Here is a 17,949-nt window from a genome sequence, read left to right as displayed (position 1 = left end):
TCCTCAGCCACAGCCGCCCATATATGTTTGAGTGTCTATGTCCAAAGTCTGTGGTAGAGGTAACTGTGCTTCCCCGAGAGAAAACATTGCTACTGAAACGCCTCCTCACTTGTCATGCTATTTTTATGTCCAATGACATCACATTTGCATAACTTTTTTTTTCTTTTATTCATTAAGAGGACGTGTAGAGAGGAAGCAGAACTTTCTCCGTGGTCAGCTTCATCCAAACAGGTTTGCTTTTGCTTTTAGGTACAGAGAATCAACACAAGACTGGACAAGTCTGAAAGTGGACAACAAGAAATAAGCTATTTTGTTTAGTCATGTATTCTCTAAAAGTAGAGTAGGAGCCAGAGCTTTCAGCCATCAAGCCCCTCTCCTGTGGAATAATCTCTCACTCTCAGTTCGGGAAGCAGACACCATCTGTACGTTTAAGCGTAGGCTTAAAACCTTCCTTTTTGATAAAGCTTATAGTTAGAGCTGGTCCAGGCTTGTCTTAGCCCTGCTCTTAGTTATGCTGCTATAGGTCTAGAAGGTTGATAACATCAACTGGCGGTAAGCATTAATTAGTGTGGCAGAGCGTAACTTGTCCTATGTTCTAAAATAGGAAGCGTTTAGTTTAAAAAGGCATAGAGGTATTGATGTCTGATCTACTGAATGGGCCACATGGTTTTCATAGTACTGCCATACAAACCAGTAGCCAGTCAGATTTACCTTGAGCTTCAGTGTACCCTCAAGTTTGGCCTGTATCATTGTATCATTGATTACAAGGCAAAAACACCGGATGACCCTAAGGTGCAAAGCGAATTTATGACACATGACACACGGAGCTCTTCTTTCCAGCTTCTCCTTCCTCTTCCCTTTGCCTTATCGTCCGCAGATCCAGGGCCGCAGCTGTGGCCATATCATGGATTATAGTGGCATCCGATCTTGATGGTGGATCATGATCTTGCTGAAAATTAACACTATTCTTTTTTCTTTTGGATCAGTAAGCATTCCTGTCCTGATGGCCCAGCTGTACGGGATGTACCAATGATCTGAATGGAAGAGGGTCGCCCCTGGACGAGTGTTTGAACCTGCTTATGGCTTTAATTTAGTTCACCTGGAATTACTTCCACTGGTCAATAAAACTCACTTTTCTCTTTGCACTTTGTGTTATAAGCTCCACACGTTTTCAGTTTGTTCGTTAATTAGCAGCAAAAACTCCTGAACAGCTGGGGCCAGAAAGAATTCCATACTGTTTGATGGTATTTCATCATTTTCTCTGGATAATTCATGGATCCTGATGATGAAAATCAGACAAATTTAATGTGTCATAAAGAGGGTGAAAATTATTCTTATTTGATCAATCGTTTGAAGCTGGAAAAACTGATTCTAATCCTCTGTCCTTGTATTATTAACACTGAAAGATTACTTAGAGAAGTAACATAGTAAACACAGCAAGTCCAACACCAAAGCACACGTCACTGTTTGCAAGAAACCAGTCTGAGCACAAGGAAGATCACACCACAGAAACATTCTCAGAAAGTTGAGCAATGCTGCTGTGTTTTAGTCTCAGAGGCCAGGTTGTAAAGAGCAACAAGAAAACAGAGGAACGTCTAAAGAAAAAAAAAATTGTCAACTTTATCCAGTACCTGATCAGCATCTTCCATCATCTTTAAAGAGAGGGATAGAAATTAGAAATCAACACATTTAACTACTTATGTTGCCTTAGAAAACGTTTACATATAAATCATCAACCTAAACAGGAACATTTGCATTTGCCTATGCTCAGTGTTGAGGGTATTTTCATTATATATATGGATCTTAAAAGGGTCAGAGGCCTCGGAATCCAGAGCGACACGATGACATGAATCCAACTTGGTCGACCATGTGGAAAGTTTCCCAGGTACAGATGGTGTTTGTAACACCTGCATTAGATCCTCAAAGGATTTACCTTCAAGTCTCATACTTAAAACTAACTGACTTGAGCGGGAGGGCGAAGAGAAGGAAAGGCAGCTTAAATGATCGTGAACAACTTACGACTCTTCCTTTGCTAACAATGTTTTCCATCGAGGAACATTAATCGAACAAAGCAGATTTCTGTTTGTTTCTCTTCACTGCTCTTTGTCACATTGATGATTTACATTGATTCCTGTGAATGACCCTCGCTTGTGTCTGTGCTCGTCTTATCTAAACCTTAACTCAGCTACAACTCATTTGAATGTCTTGTTCTTAGTCTTCCACGCCAATCCAGGAAACACCAACAGCCAATCATATTTGACGTAGTTTATCGTGCTCCTGGGGCTTATACTGAATTTCTAACAGAATTCCCTAAGTTTTTATCAAACCTAGTCCTAAAGACCAATAAAATTATTATTGTTGGTGACTTTAATATTCATCTTGACAATAATAAAGATAGCCTTAGCGTAGCATTTATTTAGATACTACACTCAATTGGTTTCAGTCAGTGTGAACACCAACCTACTCATTTCACCACACACTTGACCTTGTATTATCATACAGTGTTGGATTTGAACATTTAACAGTACTTCCGCGCAATCCAATACTATCAGACCATAATTTAATAACCTTCAATTTTCCATTATCTGAATATATGCCCATAATAAAAAACAAATTTTCTAGATGTCTACCTGATAGTGCTGTAGCTAAATTTAAGGAAATAATTCCGATTACATTTAAACCCGTATTATCTGTAGACATAAACAACAAATTCTTTAAAAACCCGAGCTCTATTGAGATTGACCACCTCGTAGAAAGCTCTGCAGACTCATTACGATTAACATTAGACTCAATAGCGCCTCTAAAAAAGAAATGTGTAAAACAAAGTAAATTAGCTCCGTGGTATAATGCCAAGACACATGAGTTGAAACAAATATCAAGAAAACTAGAAAGGAAGTGGCGCTCCAGCAACAGTGTTGAAAATCTCCTAGACTGGAAGGCTAGTGTTAAAGAATATAAAAAGGCTCTCCACAAAGCAAGAGCTTCCTATTATTCAAAACTAATAGAAGAGAATAAAAACAACCCCAGGTTTCTCTTCAGCACTGTAGCCAGGCTGACAGAGGGTCACACCTCCACCGAACCCAGTATTCCTCGATCCCTTAATAGCAATATCTTTATGACCTTTTTTAATGATAAAATTCTAACTATTAGAAATAAAATCAACCATCTCCTGCCCTCAATTGGCACTAATACCCTCCCAACAACAGAGATCTCAGAAACGGCTGAGAATCCTTCCCATTATTTAGACAGCTTCTCTCTGATCACCCGTGATCAGTTGACTAAAATAATCTCAGGTTCTAAACCAACAACCTGTATCTTCGATCCTATTCCTACAAAATTACTTAAAGAAATTCTGCCCCTAATTGATAATCTGTTACTTAACACAATCAATCTGTCATTATCATCAGGTTATGTACCACAGTCTTTTAAAATAGCTGTAATCAAACCCCTACTCAAAAAACCCACTCTAGACCCAGAGGTTTTAGCAAATTACAGGCCAATATCTAATCTCCCCTTCATGTCTAAAATGTTAGAAAAAGTTGTAGCCAATCAGCTGTGTGAGTTTCTCCAGGAAAATAATATGTATGAAGACTTTCAGCCTGGGTTTAGAGCCAATCACAGCACAGAGACAGCCTTGACAAAAGTCAATAATGACCTTCTAATAGCTTCAGATCAGGGACTTGTGTCTGTCCTCGTTCTGTTAGATCTCAGTGCAGCATTCTACACAATTGACCATCAAATTTTATTACATTACATTTCATTTAGCTGACGCTTTTATCCAAAGCGACTTACAATAAGTGCATTCAACCCCGAGGGAACAAACCCAAAACAACAAGAATCAATACAGTACAATTTCTTCGAAATAAAGCAAAACTAAAAAGTGCTATTGGTATTACAGAGACTAAAACAGTTAATTAACATTAATGGAACCGCCCTAAACTGGTTTAAATCTTATTTTTCTGATCGCTCCCAATTCGTACAAATTAATGATGAGTCATCTGTGCGCACCAAAGTTAATCATGGTGTTCCACAGGGCTCTGTGCTCGGCCCAACTTTATTCTCATTATATATGCTTCCAGTAGGAAACATTATCAGGGCACACTCTGTAAATTTTCACTGCTATGCGGATGACACCAAGTTATATTTGTCAATAAAACCTGAACAAAGTAATCAATTAACTAAAGTTCGAGCATGTCTCAAGGACATAAAAACCTGGATGAGCCGCAATTTTCTCTTATTAAACTCAGATAAAACTGAGGTTATAATACTTGGCCCTAAACACCTTAGAGAGACGTTATCCAATGATATAGCTGCGCTAGACGACATTGCCGTTGCTTCCAATGAAACAATCAGGAACTTGGGAGTGATCTTCGATCCTGATTTGTCCTTTAATTCTGACTTAAAACACATTTCTAGGACCGCCTTTTTCCACTTGCGTAATATCTCAAAAATCAGACATGTCCTTTCACAAACAGAGGCAGAAAAACTAGTCCACGCCTTTGTTACATTGAGACTGGACTATTGTAATTCATTATTATCAGGGTCCAGCAGTAAGACGTTAAAGACTCTGCAGCTTGTCCAAAATGTCGCAGCACGTGTCCTGACGAGAACCCAGAAAAGAGAGCACATTTCTCCAGTATTAGCATCGCTACACTGGCTTCCTGTGAAATCAAGAATAGAATTTAAAATTCTCCTCCTCACCTTCAAGGCCCTTAATGATATGGCACCTTTTTACCTTAAAGAGATGTTAATACCATATCAACCTACTAGAGCACTCCGATCCCAGAACTCAGGCCTACTTGTCGTCCCTAAAGTCTCTAAAAGTAGAGTAGTAGCCAGAGCTTTCAGCCATCACGCCCCACTCCTGTGGAATAATCTCTCACTTTCAGTTCGGAAGGCAGACACGATCTGTTCGTTTAAGAGTAGGCCTAAAACCTTCCTTTTTGATAAAGCTTATAGTTAGAGCTAATTAGTGCGGCAGAAAGTAACTCGTCCTATGTTCCAAAATAGGAAGCGTTTAGTTCAAAAAGCCATAGAGGTATTGATGTCTGATCTACTGAGTGGGCCACATGGTTTTCATCGTACTACCATACAAACCAGTTGCCAGTCAGATTTACCTTGAGCCTCAGTGTAGCCTCAAGTTCGGCCTGTATCATTGTATCATTGATTACAAGGCAAAAACACCTGATCACGCTAAGACGCAATGGAAATTTATAACACATGACACACGGACCCCTTCCCTGGAGTTTCTGTGCCTTATCGCCCGCAGATGCAGGGCCACAGCTGTGGCCACACCATGGATTACAATTGCGGATCGCGCATCAGAGGTCGCAATGGTGGATCCAGTTTGGTGGATTCTGTATCGTGCCGGCTGATCGCAGTGATAATGGAGGATCGACTGAGGCGGCGGCTTATGATGGATCCTAACTGGTGGCAATGGACAATGACTGTGGACTATAGTGGATCCCATCTTGATAGTGGATCGTGATCTTGCTGGCTGCTGACCAGAGACTATGATTGCAGCAGGACTGCATGACATGTAGTATTGAAGTTATCCTTCAAAATGTTTACCCTCATCGATGCTGCTTAAAACTGTAATCCCGATGATGTTCTCCTTCACTTGACATCTATTGCACTTTGTCTCTCTGAGGTTTCTACGTATTTTTACCTGTGAAAAGGGTTTTTAGTAGTTTTTCCTTACTCTTGCTGAGGGTTAAGGACAGAGGATGTCACACAATGTTAAAGCCCTATGAGATTAATTGTGATTTGTGAATATGGGCTATACAAATAAAATTTGATTGATTGATTGATTGATTATCTGGACGGACCCTTCATGTGAGACTAATTGGACTGTGAGGAGAAATTAAGCCTTTTACTCTAAACCCTGTTCTCCTGAGTCTCCTGATGGCTGTGATTACGCCGCCTGTTTTATAGCTCGGAACTAAAAGCAGCAAAAACGTAATTCCTCCTCAAACAGGAGGAACAAGCAGCTCAAGAACAAGTTGATCAGGAGGAAGCCGCTCAGGAGGGAGCAGCTGATAAACTCTTCAGAGTTGGTTTTCAGAGGATTTATGATTTGAGCCACACTTCAAAACAAACCTTGAATATTCACAACATTTGGCTCCAGAGGAGAAATCTCTGATAGCTTAGTGACGCATGTTCGTAACTTTGAGGTTTGTTTAGCTAGCCACTGGTTCTGGCTTCACTTTTTGCGTTCAGCTGTAAACTCAACGTTAAATAAAAATCTGTTTTGTTTTCCAGATGGTGTCATTTGGCTGCAGGTGAGTTGAAGGTTTGTTTCTCCTGCATCAATGGAACTGGGAACAGGAGAAGTGCAGCAGGTCTAATTAACAGTCACTGGAGAGCCCTTGAGCAATGCACCGAGTTCCACCAGGCACTCTCTTCAGGGACCGAGTGTTCCTGCTGGTTGTGGAGAGATGTGCGACAGTGTGAATGTGTGTGGTGCAGTAATCGAGCAAACTCGGCACAAACAGGGTCCCTGAAAATATAAAGGTAACACATGACTGATGAATCTACTGTCGGATGAAAACTGAGCCAAGCTACAAATCTCAAACTGGATGAGAATCAGGAATAAACTAGATGATCTGTGGCTGTTCCACCGCGTCACACAGGAGGTCGGATGAGATCCAATACGATCTCACTGAAGATTGAACTTCATCACTGTCACGGTACATCAGAGTTCAGCCAATTCATCCTCCTCTTCATCAGTGAGAAGCAAGGGAAAAACATATGACTCCTCATGGAGCAGCGTCACAGATTCTCTGAAATCTGATCTATATATATATAGATATCTATGTGTGTATATAAAAAACAAACCAATGAACCCTGCTTCAGGCTGTTTGTTATCTCACTGTAACAGTCGACTCCTTCATTGATTTCCTGCCTTTAGAACTCGACGCTCGCTGCACATGATAACAGACAAAAGCTCAAAGTGCATCTACTGAAACTCCCAAGTTTGACGGTTTGACTGACGGTGAATCAACAGAAACTCCACAGAGACGACTGAAGCAACAGAGAAGGAAACAATAACATAGACGTGATCGGAAGGTAAATTATAGATCGTTGACAGTTGCTTCTGAGAGATTTTCACACACAACATTATTTATCTGCATGAAATCTCTCCAGAGACGAAGTGCAGGCGGCAGAGCCTCCATCCATCACTGAGACAAACTGAGGAGGGATTTAATAAGTGTGTGATGTCGCCTAAAGACAACGATCGCACCAGGATAACAGTCACATCACTTCTACTACTGTCAATACAATATTACCATTAACAGTGCTGCTGATATCAAGTTCAAGAAAAGCGGCTGGATTTCCGCTCTAAGTGTAAAACTGTTTTAATGTGTCTGTGGAACATTTTTTTTTTTTTTTTTGGGAATATTTTTTTTTCCAAAATATTTTCACAATGCAAGAGAACATGCAGTGCATACAGAGCACTCTACATTAAACATTACAGAAAATTACATAACAAAATAAAAATAATACACACATAGATGAAATAAAACTATTTTTTATTTATTATACTTTATTTACAATTTTCAGATACATAACAAAGTGTTGACCATACATAATACAAATTTAGAAACAAAAACAAAACAAAACTAAGGGTAAAATCACACACCAAAAACAAACAACAAAAATAAAAACAAGCTGCCAGACAGATTACTGAATTACATATATGGTCTTTCGGGAATGTTCTCACAATAGCCCTATCTAAAATATAGGACCAGGTAAAACGAATAAGTGAACAGAGCAATATACTACATCAACTAATGTAGCCAGGTAGGTCAGGGTTGTTGTGGAGTTAAAGATATATTGCACTGCGCCAAAGCAGGTCCCCATGTTCTCTCAAACTTTTTCTGTGTGTTGCCTTTGTGGTGACGCAGTTTTTCCATTTGAATTACAGAGAACATCTCTTTAAGCCAGTGTGTGAAGCAGGGTGGAGAAGTAGACTTCCAAGCCAGAAGAATACGTTTCTTAGCGATCACCATCCCGAGATGAGGAGCAGTTTGTGTGTCATAAGGAAGCTTGATGAGTCTCTGCTGAGCATCCAAGGATGGCCAGATCTCAGTTTGGCTGAATGTCTCCAGAATAGGCTTTTGAGAGCCACTGAAAAATTTTACTCCAAAAATGATACAGTTTAGGGCAAAACCAAAAAAGGTGCACCAGTGAACCTACAGCAGCACCACACCTATCACATTGAGAGGAGACCGATGGGAAAATGAGGTTTAGCTTTTTTTTTTAATAGTGCATTGTCAGTATTGGAGATCAGTCTAGAGTCGACTAGAAAATAGTCAATCCGTGTATAGGACTTGTGTACATTAGAATAAAAAGAATAATCACGATCAGATGGATGTTTCAGTCGCCAAATGTCTACCACCTTCTTTGACATCATCAAATTATTGAGAGTTTTAACAGCCACAATCCTGGGGGGAGGAGCTGAGGATAGTCTGTCAAGATAAGGGTCAAGATAACAATCGAACGAAGCAGAGTTACCCTCATCCACATCTGGGACCACCGGCTGAAAAAGCAGGGAGAAATTCTCCAAAACACAGCCCCTCGTTGGCCCACACGGCACAGAACGTATTACACATTAAGGAAAAAAAAAAATCGCCGTGGTAACAGTTCAGTGATCGTGGAATGTACTCTACATTTGCATTTCGCATAGTTGCCTTTCAAAGTTTTTGCTCAATGAAGTTCTTCGCTTCAGCCAGGTCGTTAAATACCTTCACTTGCCTTGGTTTCCTTCGTATTCCATCGACTGCTGCCTCCCGAGCCGTATAATCTTCTCCTTCTCCTGTGCGAGGTGCACCCGTGCTATGATCGTGCGGGGTCGGGAGCCTTCCGCTGGTCTGGGCTGTGATGTGCGGTGTGCCCTGTCGATGACCACCGGCTTAGCGAAGTTGTCGTCCCCGAGCAATTTGGGGATCAGGCTGGAGACAAACTCGGTTGGCCTCCCTTTCTCTTCACCTTCTGGGATGCAAACAATCTTTATGTTTTGGCGCCTGGACCTCCCTTCTAGATCACACAGCTTGGCCCTTAGTGTTTTGTTGTCCCGCTGTAGCTCCGTGACTGAAGTTTCCACGTCGTGGGTGCGCTGCTCGTGGTCTGCGGCCTGATTCTCGGTAGCAGACAGCCTCTCCGTGAGCACTTGCTGGGCAGAAAGGAGACTCTTGAAACTCTGTTCAAACTTATCGAACCGCTCGTTAAAGGACTGCAGGAGCTTGTTTGATAGTTTCTGCCAGATAAGTGGCAGCTCTTCCTCCTCCTTGAGCAGTGGCATGTCTGCAGGCTTCTTGCTAGCAAGGTCACGGCTAGCGGCAGCTTCGGCTAGCTGGCGAGCTCCTTTTCCGGTTCGTGGAGTTTTAACTGACATTTTAACGGCAGTTTTCCGATGGAGCAAGATTTAAACCGAACGCGAAGATGCCCTGCTCGTGGTCTGCGGCCTGATTCTCGGTAGCAGACAGCCTCTCCGTGAGCACTTGCAAAAACGTAGAGTATAGCATTAAATTGGCGATTAAATAAGTAGAACTGTGTGAGCCTCGAGAAAACACGTCTACACTGCACTCATCTCACTAGCGCCCCCCATAAAACTAATTAAATAAATAAATACATAAATTATTCCCCCACTCCAAAAAGAAAAAAAAAAAAAGTTGGTGCATAGGATGACACATCACAGAGAAATACTGCAATGACACAGTGCATAATGTTATTCAGAGCTCCAAATATTTACAGTCCTATGGTGCCGTTGGTGGTGTATCCATGTACTCCAAATAAGGCTGCCAGATATTTCAAAAATAACTTATATTTCTTTCTGAGACTATATGTAATCTTTTCAAAAGGAATACAACTTTTCATTTCCACAGACCATCTGTCTATGAGAGTCGGGGAATCAGACTTCCAAGTCATTGCTATACATTTCCTGGCCACACATAAAGCAATTTCTGCTAATTTAATTTGGAGCTTCGTTAAAGACCCGTTGAAAGTTGTAAAGTTTCCCAGTAAACATAGCTCCGGATCCAATGGAAAGGTAACTCCTGTGATCTTAGTTAAGGCATTACAAAAGTCATACCAATAGGACCTCACCTTTGTGCAAAGCCAGGTACAGTGTAGGAAGGAGCCAACCTCTATACCACCTCTGAAACACATTTCTGATAATTCAGGTTTGGATTTATGTAGCTTCTGTGGGGTGAGGTACAGTTGATGAAGAAAATTATAATGCACAAGTCTGTACCGGGCATTAACCGTTGCTGACAGACTGTTGTGGCACAAATCTGACCAGAGTTGTTCATCAACTGCTATATTCAAGTCGGATTCCCATCTCACCCTGGATCTGTGTAATCTTGTTTTTGGGCACTCATTCAGCAACATGGTACGGAAGCGTATTGCATTCACTTGAAAAATTAAAAAAGCTCTGGGTCTGGGCCCTGTTTTTCTGAGATAAAATCCTGTTTTTCGAACTTTTTTTTCTCCTGTTTTTACGAGATAAAATCCTGTTTTTTGAACTTTTTTTTTTTTTTTACCCAGAGCTTTTTTAATTTTTCAAGTGAATGCAATACGCTTCCGTACCATGTTGCTGAATGAGTGCCCAAAAACAAGATTACACAGATCTATTGGTGATTTTTTTTTTCTGTTTTTCCGAGATAAAATCCTGTTTTTCGGAGTTAAGTTTTCTCCGGAAAAGGCGTTCCCTTAATCCTGCCTGAAGCTCTCACACGCATGGATTATGGTTGCTCCTGCATCAGACCGTCAGTGCTAAATTATTTCAAGTGCAACGGTGTCAATACAGGTAAGGAAAGTATTTGGTTACATGTTAGATGCCAAATTCTGTTACGTCTTTTGACCACATGTAACAAAAGAGAGCAAACGACAGTGACGGCAACCTGTCTACCTTAAGGCACGATCCAGCTAGCTGTGTTCGAGCCCCTGATTATAAAGCTATCTAGTATTTTGATGAAGTTACATTTTGCATGGACGTTTCGCATAGAGCCCTTGTTCAGCGTGCTTCATGCAGTGTTGGGGAGTAACGGAATACATGTACCGGCATTATTCGGATGGTATTCAGAATACAGTTACATTATTGAAATCAATGGATTACATGACGGTACTTCTCTGTTTCACGAGTTTATTCACTCTCTTAATAAATCTATGGAAATGCCGCAAATGCCGCTTGTAAATCCACCGGAGGCAAAGCCCCCAGGATGCAGCTGAGAGCCCCGGCCGCCGGTGGCGTTAAGAAGCCTCACCGCTACCGGCCCCGTACCGAGGCTCTGAGGGAGATCCGTCGCTACCAGAAATCTACGGAGCTGCTGATCCGCAAGCTGCCCTTCCAGCGCTGCCCTTGTATTAGTGCCATGACGTAAAGCGTCGCTTAAAACTGTCAGACTATCCTTCTGTATAAATAACTACAAAAGATTATAGATTACATTTTCATGTGACCATCTTAAATTTGTTAATATTTGTTGATGCAAGAATTGTTTCCATAGATTCTTCATTTTCCTACATTTGTACAGAACCAGCAATGGCTACATCCTCAAACACACCCCTACCACAAGATGATGGTCTGAGGAAATTTCTTCAGAGTCGAGGTATTCCTGAGTAGAATATTCAGAAAATGCTGCAGGATCGTGTAAGTCTCAGAACAGGGAGAGGATAATTTCAGCACAGAAATAAACAATAACAATAGTTTATAGTTTTACTATAGTTATATTTTTAAGCCAGTGTCTTACACTTAAATGTCTTGATGTGTTGTTTTGTTTTAATTACAGATTGATACCTCAGTAGTTGAAGAAATTGATGATGACACTTTGGCTGCATACATTCCAGCATATGGTGACAGAATTGCTACAAGGCGGTTCTGTATGGGAAAACAGACAACAGGTGGAGTTGATTCAAAAAGACTGTCCATGTTTGAAAAACTAAAAAGAAAAATGTACACAAAAAGCAACAAAGACAGACGTCAAGATTGTGAGGAAGAGCATTCTAACATGCATCTAAGAAATAATAGAAGGGCCTCAAAGATGACAAGAAAAATAGAGATAGGCTGGATAAATGATAAGAGACAGGTGAGAAAACGCAATGGTGGAGGAACCAGACTTCTTGATATTTCCAAGACAGCCACAAAGAAAGACATTCTGTCACATGCCAAGGGGCTATTTTTCCCAAATGAGAAATCGATACATGGAAAGTGAGAAGAGTTTAGTCACGATATTGTCGACTTTCAGGAAGCAAACCTTGAAGACAGTATTAGTGTGAGATAACTCTATGAGGCACATAATTTGGGGTGTTAAGATTTTACCTTTTCACAGAGCATCTGACCAATAGAGAAGACATCACAGAAATGGGAGAGAGAGCTGATAAACAGACCGACGCAGACAACCAACAAAAAAACACAGCAGAAAATGTGAGCAGCTGACACAGAAAACACCAGACAGTAAATAGCAAACACACACTGTGGATGAAGATGGGCAAAGTACCAACAAAATGTCAGCGTTAGTCTCTACTGCTTTTGAGATTATTGATCTTACATCTTTGTACAATTCATCGGAAGTCGTTTTTGGCCCTATGCAAGGTGACGCATATTTAGGTGTTTTCGATGATACAGTCCCATTTGAGCCTATCCTCCCAATAGAAGACGCACACATAAACACTGACACATTCACCTCAACTCCTATTCATTCTGAAACAGTTCCTGCTGCCCCACCAAGTCCTTCTTTTGAACTTTTGCATGTGACTGTGAAACTTCACAGATTGAATCTCTTAGAAGAACTGATTACTCAATTCAAGGATGAAGCCATGATAAGCTACTCTGTGAAATACAGCTTCATTGATGAAGTTGGTGCAGATGTGGATGGTGTGTCCAGGGACGTATATGCTGCATTCTGGACAGAATTTTTAGACTGTGCAGAAGAGGGTGCAGATATGAGGGTTCCATCGCTGTCCCCAAAATGGCAAGAAGAAGAATGGAGATCTGTTGGTAGAATAATGGTCAAGGGATTGGAGGACCATGGATATTTCCCTTCTCGGCTCGCTCAAGCCTTTACAGCAGCAGTCACATTTGGTGAACATTCGGTCTCACCTGATTTACTGTTTGACTCCCTGATGTTGTATCTTAGTCAGTCTGAGCGTGATCTCTTGTCCACTGCTTTGCAAGAGGCTCTAGTTGGTGATGATGAAGATGAGTTCCTTGATCTTATGGATCGCATGGGAGTAAGAACAGTACCAACACAAGAAAACTTGAAAGCTGTGCTTCTTCAAGTGGCCCACAAGCAAATAATCCAGCAACCGAAATATGCACTAGATAACATTGCAGCAGTCGCAGGACCAACTCTCAGGAAGTTCTTCCCCAGTGTGCTTGAAATCCGTAAGATGTACGATGATCTTAGACCAACAACGCGAAAGGTGTTAAAGCTGATCACAGCCTCTCCAAATACACCATCAGAGAACCAAAGTTTGCGGTTTTTACATCAGTACATTAGGGGATTGGATGAAATAGGCCTCCGGAAAATATTAAGATTTATGACTGGGTCTGATGTCATCTGCGTTAAGAAAGTTGAAGTCATATTCACCTCGTTGGGAGGGCTGGCACGGCGGCCAATTGCGGCCAATTGCACAGTAGAGTCTATACTGTCCAGTAACTCCTTTACAATGGACATTGCATAGGAGTGCCTCTATCACTCACTCACATGAACACACTTTTCCCTTTCTTGTTAAATTTTTGTACGGTTGAAGCCTTATCAGAGCCGACATTCAAGATCAAAACAGTGTGATTGTGAGACAGAGTTAATGTGGGGAAGATATGGTAATTAGTTCAGTAGCTGTATTATGAGCTCGGGGGGGGGGTTCTTCACGATAAGCTTTTACTATTATCGAAACAGTAATCACCTCACTTAAACTGTTTGTAACAAATGGTTGATGAACAGTATGTTCATGCACTTGAAGGACTACAACACCAAAAAACAAATGTGCACATTTGCAAAATAGTTTATCCTCTAAACCTTTCTGAAGTTGTTAACAGGAAGTATTTTGTGCATTTTGTTGTGTTAAGGTGTCCAAGGTTTTACACTGAAGTAGAGTTGAAATAATATTATTATTATAGGCAAGATGGCCTGCTTTTATTAAAACGATAAAAGATTGTTGAATTATCAGCACCAAATAATAGATAATAATATATTTCAACACCTAAGATCCTCTCTACATCACCAAATGCCATATAATTATGTGGTGGCAGTTGAAATATCTTGATGAGAAAGGCACAAAAAGGAAGGAATTTCATAAATGCTTAAATAGTGTATAAACACTCAATCACACAGGGGAGAAATTAAACTAAATTAAATGATTCTCTGTATTACCAGGTTTGTCTGATCCCACCCACCACTGGAGTTTTAAAGTTTCAGCCCATAGACACCCATCATCATAAGATATTATAACATGTTTGATTTATGGATGATTATGCAAGAATAACCAAAGTGTGTCAGATGACATTCAGTCATGCTACATAGTTCCACTATGAGGACAAATTTGACATTTTTTGTAAAGCAGAAATGTGAGACGTTTATTTTCAGGACAGCCCCAGTGACCTTGTTGAGATGTATAACTTTTCCATAATGATGAATGAAAAGAGATTATATGAAGCTCAGAGAGGAGTTAATTGCTATTCATTATTTAGAGACAATACATCTGTTAAGCATTTAAACTGAAATTTGCAGTCAACATTACATTTTCCACCCATAGAAAAAATGCAAATATAGTGTTATTTTGTTGAAGATGGGTGCGCACATTCAATCATCTGATCCAGTACAACAACTTGTGATTATTAAATATGGGCATATATGTAGGCCCGTAAAAACTTATAAAGCTCAATGGATTCCTCTGGAGAGGTGGGTGGATGAAGATTTGTTTCTGCCATGACAAGGCAACAAACGTCAAACACAGTATTATCACAGGGATACGGTCCTCTCTGTAGGCATTCCTCCCTGCATGCCTGTATCTTCTGTTGGGATACCTCTTTAAGGTACTCCCTAGCACCAAATAGTTGGGGTATGGTGTACATCATCACCGGACGTCCTCCTGGGGACACCGCATTTCTGCATGAGCGAATTCTGTGAGTGTTCCAGAGGTGAACAACATCCTGCAGTTCTCTCTAAATATAAGGGGAAAGAGTGGGGAAGTGAGAAAATTAGTAAACGTGGCAAACCAACTTCAGGCAAAATAAATTGTTATTGTCCACAATAGAGCAGGGGTTTTCACAACATTTTCATTGCATATACCCTGAAAAGGGTGCATGTTAATTGTAAATTTTAAATGCATTTAGGGTATTTTGTGCAACTTTATTATTTTACTCCCCTACATCTCAGAGGCAAATACCGTCAACTGAATTTGTCTGACAGCCTTTGTTAGTAATTTCAGAACAACAACACGGGCGCCCCAGTGGGCGCTGCGCTTATAGTGGGGAGGGGCAGCGGGACCGTGGTGAGGACCAGACACGGATGATCTGGAACCGAGAGAGAACAGCGCGACGGCGACACAGGATCACCCCTGTGGTCAGAGGACAACCTCTGTCTCCCAGGCAATGAGAAGCACGCCAAACTCCCGAACTCACAGGCCTTAGTGGCGACACATGTCAAGCAGTGTGACGTGCCCAAACACTGACATGTTCACTGACCTTCTGGAAAACTCGGTAACTTCAACAACAATCTTACTAACTCAGCTGAACTCTATTCTTAAACCATAAACACATTATCTCAGTGAACATTAACATTTACAACTAGTCCTTTATAATTTTCTGGGTATTTATTGGTATAATATATTTTTTTAAGGACCTCCTTTGGTGCTTCATTTTTTAACACTGGAATCCACTTTTGTTGCTGGTAATATAGAAGAACCTCACACACTTGCTTAACATATGCCACCATGGACAAAATAATGAATTAAAAATGTTGGATTATAGGCTACATTTCAAAAGCGAAAAAAAGTTGTTCTTACCTCTATTATTTCGAGACATGTGAATTGTATCAGACTTTTGTCGAGGAAGTCACCAGAGAAGTGGTCAGACTCTTTTAAATCCTGAAATACGTTCATCCAGAACTGTGCATGTTGCTTCCTCAAAAAACCCCACCACTGCTCAATCCGCTGGTTATGATTGCTTGAGCCGTATAAAAAGCATCTGTTCGAAAATTCGTCCATATGATCATGTCTCATGAATATTTGCATCTGCTCCACGTAGCAATTCTCTGTCTCAAGGTCTGATCTAATTCGAGTAGCAGTCCCATTTCTTGATGACACCTCATCAATAAAGTATCCAGCAATTACCCTTGGATCACTACTTGCATGTAGCCACACCACCATCCTTGAAAACCCGTCCATTGCACCATTGATGCAGATTCCATATGGTTTGAGTTTATCATATGAATCTATGTGCCATAAAAAGTTCGGACCTGGTTTCTGACACAAACGTCGTCGAAGGCGTTTACGGCGTCTCAGTTCCACTCTGCGGGGATAAAGACTGAACTGAACCAAGCTCCTGCATGAGCACCTGGATCATTCTAAAGGGAATAGATGGATGGGGAATGTGCTTGTGTTGATTAAGTCCCTGCCCACACATCGCTACTCCCCATTGGATGGTTTAGTGAGGTCCTCCAACCGGCCCCTCCAGAGTCGGTCACGGCCCTGGCGGAGCCGAGAAGACGATCAAACTGGACTATTCTAGAGGAAGTAAAAGTTAACAAGATCCCCCCCCCCCCCCCCCTCCCCCGACGGCAAACACGCACGAGAGAGAGAGAGAGAGAGAGAGAGAATGGTTGTAAATGGTTGATAATAAATAGACTAATGAGAAAACTGAGACTTCATACAATGTTAAACCGTTCGAAGGTTCAATACTGTCTGTACTATACTCAGTTTGTTTATTACAATCATATAACTCATTTTCATATTTTGGCCTCTTTAATGTGATATCTCCACACTGCTTGAGGGAATTAATTCAGCTTTTGAACAGTTGGCACAAGTCATATAAATCTGTCAAAAACTGTATTTAGAAATATGTACATGGGAACAAGAATGTCAGCCAGTAGAGCCCATCCCTCCTTATGAAAACACATTTATATTCACTGGATCAGTATTTTTTAGTTGGCTCTCAACCAAACTGCGCAAAACAAATCTTCGAAACATCCACTTTTGCATAATGCACGTCACTGAACAGAGTGACTTGCTGATGAAACACTGATAGTCTCTGCCATTCCACAGACTTTTTATATTGGACACCAGTAATTAAAGCCCTGGCCTTATATAGTGGATTATAACTTTTGTATATATTTATATTTTGTTTTATATCAATACTGTTTTTATTTCAAGTTTTTTTTCTATGATAGTTGTAAATGGTTGATAATAAATACGACTAATGAGAAAACTGAGACTTCATATTATCAGTGTTTTTCCCTGTATATCCTGATTGATATTGAACCGGAAGTAAGCTGCGTTTTTACTACTTTAAACTTGATTTCCAGTGGTGGGGTTCGTTACTGTACTAAAGTAGATTTTTCACATATCTGTACTTAACTTGAGTATTTATTTTCCTGACGACTTTTTACTTTTACCCGTTACATTTGAACAAAAATATGTGTACTTTCTACTTCTTACATTTTCAAACTGGCTCCTTACTTGAGCAGGGGAGGTTGACGCAGCACGCCTCTACGCACGGCGCACCTCTCTCTCTCTCTCTCTCTCTCTCTCTCTCTCTCTCTCTCTCTCTCTCTCTCTCTTTCTCTCTCTCTCTCTCTCATCTAGGGTTCAAAATTCGTAAATTTATACAATACATACATTATATTAATATTGTTGTTATAATTTTTCAGTCAGTTGAGATAAATCTTGAGGAGAAACATTTTGGATTGTTTTGTGTCTGTATAGGACTACTATAAAAAGCACTTTGCATTT

Source organism: Limanda limanda, chromosome 7 (genome assembly GCF_963576545.1).
Source record: "Limanda limanda chromosome 7, fLimLim1.1, whole genome shotgun sequence".
In the NCBI taxonomy this organism is placed as follows: Eukaryota; Metazoa; Chordata; class Actinopteri; order Pleuronectiformes; family Pleuronectidae; genus Limanda; species Limanda limanda.
This window is presented reverse-complemented; position numbering follows the sequence as displayed.